Raw genomic sequence first — 7,986 nt, 5'->3', positions numbered from 1 at the left:
ATGTAAAAGGGGTGGTAAAAAGATCATGAGAGCAAATTATGAGTATTGGAGTACAGCATGTGGAAAATATGTATAAGTAAAATGAAGGAAATAAGAGAGAACGGAAAGTAACAAAAAAAGAGTGAGTTATAGAATGAATTGAAAAAGAAATTACTATTATGGAGTTGAATGAAGTACTTAGGAAAGTGAATCTTGATTTAGTATCAGTACCAGATGGTATAGTGCATGGAATGTACAAGAAATGAATTCATTAGATAAGAGAGTATTTTGTAAATGTACTGAATGAATGGTTGAATGAAGGGTTTGTTTATGAAGAACTACATAGTGTGATATTAAAATTTATTTTAAAGAAAGATGAGAAGAATGAAATAAAAAAATTGGAGACCCGTAACACTAAATAACACAGAATATATTTTTATGAGTATAATACAGATAACAATGAAAGAAATTGTGAGTGATATTTTGATAGAAAGTATGTACGGTACAAAAAGGAAAATATGTCAAGAATTGTTATTGGTTGCAAGAGAAATTGTGGATGATATTATAAGTAAAAGAGAGGATGTGGAACCTATGGTAGGTAATATTAGCAAGGCATTTGATAGAGTATAACATGATGCTTTGTGGGATGTTACCCAGAAGTATGGGACAGGTAGCAGAATTAGGAAAATCTGTATTCAGCATATCAAAATAATAGAGTGAGGGTTTTATTGAATGGGTTGCCAAGTAAAGAAATATGCATGAAGCGTGATATAAGACAAGGATGTTCCATGAGTGGAATATTGCCGGCATTTGGTAATAAATGCAATAGTAAGTGAAATAGGTTATAAAATGAAAGATGCTATATATGTGATGCAAAAGGTGATTCCAGTAAGTTTTGACATATGCAAATGATATAGTTGTAGTTGCTAAGAGCAAACTATGATTGAAGGAAGTGTTGGTATGGCTAAACAGACATTTAAAGGAAATGAGAATGACATTAAATAAAGATAAAAGTAAAGGTTTGGTTGATGTGGTGAAAATTGTGTAGGGGGTATTTTTCAATTAATGAAGTGTCATTGTTAGGAATAAAGTTTGAGAAAAATATATAACTATGATGCCATGGAAGGGCTTGCTAAAAGGAATGAAAAAATATGTCTTTGTGGAGGGCATATAGATTAGCATTCAGGAAAAAGGTTTATCTGTTGAATTCTGCATTAATAGAAAACATGTAAAATCTGATATGACCTCCAGAAAAAAATAAATAAAAAGGAAATTGTGCAGTTGGGGGTTTCTTCAATATAGGGTTCATGATCAAACTCTGTAAAAAAAGAGGTGTGTTGTACATTAGTGAAGAAAGGCTGAAAAATTAATATTGAGAATGTTTAAATAGAAGTACAAAAAGTTCTGGGAGTTGATGCAAATAAGAAAAAGGGGAAAAGAACATGTAAATGAAAAAATACAAAATTATCAAGAAAAAATACTAACACTGAAAATAAAAATTGATGGTATAGTGAAAGATAGAAGGATGTGGTATAATAATGTGATGAAACAATATTATCATGCAAATCCATGGGAGAATTTGCCAGATTACGTGATTAAAACCATTAAAATAAAGAAAAAGTGGTATACAAAGCTAGTAGAGTATCAGGATCTCCTACTGAGACTGGTAATAACTACATTACCAGTATAGGGGGAAAATGTCATATAAAAAAAAGTTCAAAGAGAGGCCCCGGGATTCATGAACCTTGCGCCAGGCGCACGCATAGCGTAGGCGCCACAACGCCAGATATGGCCGCCGAGCGATTCAGGTATGATCCAATTCCACGTGCACTACCGGCGTGCGCCTGAGTTGCGCCGCCTCCGGCGTAGGTATGTTAAACACCCCATGTGCGGTGTTGCACCATGCAAATGAAGGCATATAGCGATCCACGAAGTGGCGCAGGCGTAGCATAAGGGCACGGCAATGTAAACCAAAAAAAAATGGTTTACATATATCCAAACATGACATAGGAGTAACGGAAGGCTGTCAACGTCAGGTATCATACTGGTGCAATATGCCAATGGCGAAAGACACCGAGAATGTCAAAAGAAAACATGCACAAAATGTAAATAATGACATAAATGGTATGTCCGCAGAAACCACAGCAGAACCCCAGGACATGTCCGCGGAAGGTGCGAAACAATGAAATAATATGACAATGTCATAAAAGAGCAGTATAATACACATCAGCTTCACAGCCACAATACACCATAGTATGCATGGAAAGCCACAACCACAGCGCAAGGGTTGCCAAGGAGTGGCGGCAGTGTTCGGCGCCGTAACCATGTATTAGTAGTCAATGCCATGCAAATGAGGCAGATAATACTGAATCGCAAAACCCCCGCCGGCGTAAGGCTGCACCAAATGGCGCAGCGGTAATACACCGAGGAGTGGCCCAGAGGGAATACATGTCAACCGCAGAGGGGTGTGCCACTGTAGGAGGAAGCACATTGGAGCCCAGCAAACATGGGCTGTACAATGCACATCACAGCAGCAGGACCGGCGTGTGAGGAAATAGATGCGCTGAGAGTACACAATTCGTGCAGAGATGCATGTGCACGAGGATGACTACGTTCCCCCAACCCAGTCATGTGACGGCCGCCCCGTCAACAACCACGGATACAGGAAGGTGATGCGGAGAATATGAGGAAATGCGGAAGCAGTGTAATTGGAGTCGTAATGAGCAATCAACACCAATCAACCCACGAAGGGCAATTGGCGGCAGCTGACAACTCTGCATGCAGAATCCCGCAAAATGGGAAAGGGGAGGCATATGAATGCAAAGAAAGTAGGGGATGTAGCAGAATTGCAAAGAGCAAAGAACCGATACAGCACAGCCAAGTAGAGAGGTAGCATAACGGCGGCGGCAGACAAAATGCATGATATGCCATGTCCCAGAAATGACACATGACAGGGCTCTGCAGGATGCAATCCAGGAAATAGTAGGTGCAACGTGCAGAAACAGTAAGGTAAGGTCTAAAGCTAAACCAATGCAGGCAAGTGTAATGTAACACCAAAGGCAACAGCGTTGCAGTGCCAACGGTAAAACACGGAAGATAATCCACAGATACGGCCGCACAGACACACCCAATGACATCACCGGGTGTACAGCACAACAGTATAAAGTGTGAATGCACACAACACACAGCGCATATTCCCAAACGCCGCACTTTAGGTGTAAACACACGGGGAACTTTTAAAATGTATATGTTGGGTGCCGCCGTGGCCGTGATACATCAGCATGTGTCAGAGACAGACGGAGTTGCGGAGGAGGGTGCCGACAACTACCGTAGGCCTCAGAGGAGAAGGAGAGTGTTCAGACCAAGGGTAACCTACCAGGGGCTTCAAGACCTGGAGATAGTAGAGCATTACAGGGTGGACAGGGACACGTTACAGCAAATAGCGGAGCTGTGCCAGCCACGCCTGAGAACAAGAAACAACAGAGGGGAGCCCATCCCAGTGGACACAAAGGTATGTGTAAGCTTGCGAATACTGGCTACAGGTACCTTTCAAAGGCCAACCGGGGATATAATGGGCATCTCACAGGCATCAGCATCCAGGGTACTACACCAGTTTCTGGATGCCATGTTACGACATGCCCATGAGTATATATACTTCCCCAGATCTCAGGAGGAGTTGGCTAGCAATATGCGCCACTTCCACCGTGTGGCACAATACCGGAGGTACTGGGTGCGATAGACTGTACGCACATACAAATCAAGTCACCACCCGGGGAGCAGGGTAGACGCTACATAAACCGCAAGGGATTCCTCCATCAATTGCCAGGTCGTGTGCAATGCGCAGGGCATTATCATGGATGTGTGTGCTGGCAGCCCTGGAAGCTACCACGACTCCCATATCTGGCATGCCTCACAGCTGTATCAGGTATTCGCCAGGGGGGACATCACACAAGGCCACCTTGTGGGGGATGCTGGCTATGCACTGGAGCCGTGGATGATGACACCCATCAGAAATGCACACACACACATGCAAGAACGCCATAATGAGGCACACGCACAAACCAGAATAATCATAGAGCATGTGTTTGGGATGCTGAAATCACGGTTCCGGTGCTTGGATACATCCGGTGGAGCCCTGCAGTACTCTCCAGGCACATGTGCCCACATATTCATAGTATGTGCCATGCTACATAATATGATCCTGCGGAAACAGCTGCTGCAGGGACATAATGGTGAAGGGCCACAAAGCCCGCCACAACTGCCAAGGCAAGCACAGGCACAGAGCGTTCAGCGCCATGAACACACTGTGCCAGCCCCAGTAGGCAGACGGAGGCGTACCCAATATGCCTATGCCTTGGCAAAGCCCCATGGACTGACACCTCCCTACCTGCACACACAGTGAAATGGACGGCACACAAACATGGCCCGTAATGTGTACCGTATGGGTGGTCCCATGTGTGACTCCAACATAGGTAGCACCCAAACACTGCACACCCAACAGCCAGCGGAGCATGGAACGCCAACACCTCAACCGTACGCGGGTCCTACAGCAGACGGCGTTGCCGTATGCTGCCACGTTCGCCGCAAGGTGTATACATATGTACATATGTGCATACACAGATATGGAGATAGATATCATTACACACGTAGAAATATATGTACACATACACATATATAAAGTACAACAGGTAAGACAGGGAATCAGAGGGATGCAAGGTGACAGAGAAGTAAGACGCGATATCTCTACATAGTAAACATAGTGAACGACAACCTGAGTATCCGGGAGGGTTGACAGAACAGGGAACGCCACCCATGGAAAGGTCAACCTACCTAAATGCATAATCGCGAGTCGGGATGATCGCCAGGCCACGGTACAGTAACAGGACATGTGCGGGTAATATTATTAGGATATGAGGGTGGAGGTAGACACCGCCGCCGGTGATGCGGGCAACGTAGGTACTGTGTGCAACCGTCCCTGTGACAGCAGCAGTATGTGTGCGGTGAGGGTGTCGTGTGTTCCGCTGTGCGAGTGTAATGTGTGTGCCACTGTAAAATGTGTATGTAGGTGACATGTGACAGGCGGAGTGGAATAACATGTGTAGGCATACAGTATAGGAACCACAGGCGTATGTACAGCAGTACCCCCAAAGTAGTACTGAGAGCCCCTCCCTGGCTAGGCGCGTGGCGACGTAAAACGATGCAAAGCGAAAATGTCCCAGAATGTACCACAGGACTATAGCCAACATGAAATGCAAAGGACGTATGTACAAACCATGACCGTATGTATGGCACCGATATGTTAATTGCAAAACGATACGTCGGCAACGTTACACAGCAATAGTCATGTACCGCGGAAATACGCATGTGCTACCCCGGCACCGATCATGGCTACGTATCGGCCCGTAAACACCGCTGTGTGTTCTACGAGTGTCAAACAAGCAATCGCCACCCGAATAGGTGGCAACCGGTAGCATACAGGCCGTCCCAAGTACAGGACCACAATGACCGTAAATATCCGGGACAAAATGCCAAGGGATAGTCGGCACGTACGAACAGCCGCAGATATACTACCGATGTGACGGAGGAATACATGCAGGAAGCACACATGCAGGCGATACCGACACCAGACGACATCAACAAAACCTACACTCCCAGAACAACAGACAGGTAACTTGCAGCTCCCCAGGCAGGGATGGAGCACACACACAAGCATACCGTGTATGTAGAAATGCAAGGCCCACAACCCGTACCCGTCACCCACAACCGCCGATATACCCCATCGCACATATCAAAGGGATACAAGCCGCAATAGCAGCAAAAACATACAGGCAGTCAATGACAGCGGCATAACCGCAACATCTCGAGTGGGAAACACTATCAGCAGCGGATGCATACCTGCATCCGTTGTGTAAAGGAATACAAGAGCTATGTTACACATCCGAATGCAAAACGCCATCGACAGACGCCGCCAGGACAGGGACACCCACATGTCGAACATAATACCATACCCAACACACACAATCCACGGCTAACACCACTGCAAAATGTACCTGACGCCACACATAGCGGCTGCAGTCACACATAACATAACACAATACAGACCATCTCCACGAAGGTAGTGCAAATAACCAACGCCCAGGCGAGGAATGAACCATGCCCTAGTTACGACGCGTACTGTACGAATGGAGTAGATGCACAGGTGATATGCGCATAAGTACACACCGAGGAACAGCTATTGGTGTGATGAACCCACATGTCGCAGGTGACGACGGATATAAGGAAGACTCCTAGGATATTCAAACTGTATGCTCATACCGAACCACTACTAAAAAATGGCTCGACTGAGAGATAACGATATAGCGAGACTCGAACGGAAAATGGAAGTAAACACAGGAAAGGTATGTAGAACCCACGAGATGTACTGGTGTGTAACGCATGATGTGTATGACGAAGCTGCACTGTATGTGAACGGTGTTTGTAAGTAAGGATACCTGTCCATAAAGCAGAGAGTGGTGAAAGGTGGTTATGTAGTGCTATCCCGCTGAGCATACCAACGACTGTGGACACCGTGTGCACAGCAGTGGGACATCATGTACACAGCCGGGATAACCCAAGGGCTGCCATAGGGGGGCAAAACACAGAACAATGCCACCACCCACGCCGATGCTGGCAGTGGATGTCCAACAAGGAAGTGCCACAGCAGGGGATAGGACATGTATGTATACTGTCACAGCACACATGTGTATGGGCATATACCGTCGATGTCATACGTAATGTGCACGACGTGCACGTATGCCTCGCAGTAGGGGTTACTATGTCAAGTATGTGTAATGTAAAGCTGTCATGGTGGATATGACAGACATCATACACAGTATCACAGGCATAGCATGCATAATGGAGGTATGGCCTAGTGTTATGTACACTAACAGGATATGTATGGCCTGTACATATGGGACAGAGTAGTAGCAGAATAGCCAACCGAAATGGAAGGAACACCAAGTAACCATGTCCAAACGATCTGTAGCAGGTGCAATGTGTGCAACAATGACGTCCGGCAGGTCCATGTGTAAACACATGTGCAGTGTACACAGTAGTGTCACCTCCCCATGGTAGTGTCCACTGAACAGCAGAGGTGGATGTCAACTGCATGTCTACACAGTACTGCTGCTGTGGTGGTACCATGACTATGTGTCACCCTATCAGCAAGGGAGCTATCACATGACCAGTGCCACAGTGTGTCCCTGTGGGATGTGCACAGGACCTACGTTCCACAGCATGGTGTGTGTCGTGTCTGTGGAAGTAACACAGAAGCCCAGGCCATGCAATGTGGCATGTGTGCACATATGCAGGAGTGCTTCATTCACCCCGCCCACTGCAATTGCCATGTAGGAGTACTACATGCATCACTAATGCGGAGGACATGGCCCATGTCAGAGTAGATGTGTAAGTGGTACGCAGATGAGTACAGATGTGTTCCCCGTCTGTCATCCGCATATGTAAACTGTCTGAGCCTGGTATACATCACGGCATGACAATGCCGTGCCATGTAAAGTCGTAGCCGTTGTGGAAGGTACACCACGAATGTGTTATTGTAACCCTGCCCGTGTGTAGATGTGTGTATGGCACAGGTACAAAGGCTACCTATGTACCAGCAACACACACAGTACAGATATGTGTGGCCCTGCAGATGTGTACCCATGCCACAGTGGAATATGGCAACCACAGCACCATGTGGGGCATGTGTGTGTACAGCAACCATGTACAATGTGATATGCATGTATGGGGACAGTATCCATGTGATACCCAGTGGATGACTGTTGCTATGCAAAGGTGATGTGTATGCACCATGTGTGATGTATCCTGACGCAATGACATCTACACGATGTATCTGCCACACCGACACCTGTACGGTTGTTAGCAGTATGAGCTGGTGGAGCTACAATGCTGCCAGGTATGTAGATGTGGGATATCTAGGCATGGACAGTACTCTGTGACAGCATGTTGTGT

Source organism: Protopterus annectens, chromosome 8.part0, assembly GCF_019279795.1.
Source record: "Protopterus annectens isolate FY-2018-M chromosome 8.part0, PAN1.0, whole genome shotgun sequence".
Classification (NCBI taxonomy): domain Eukaryota; kingdom Metazoa; phylum Chordata; order Ceratodontiformes; family Protopteridae; genus Protopterus; species Protopterus annectens.
Note: the sequence above shows the minus strand (reverse complement) of the source record.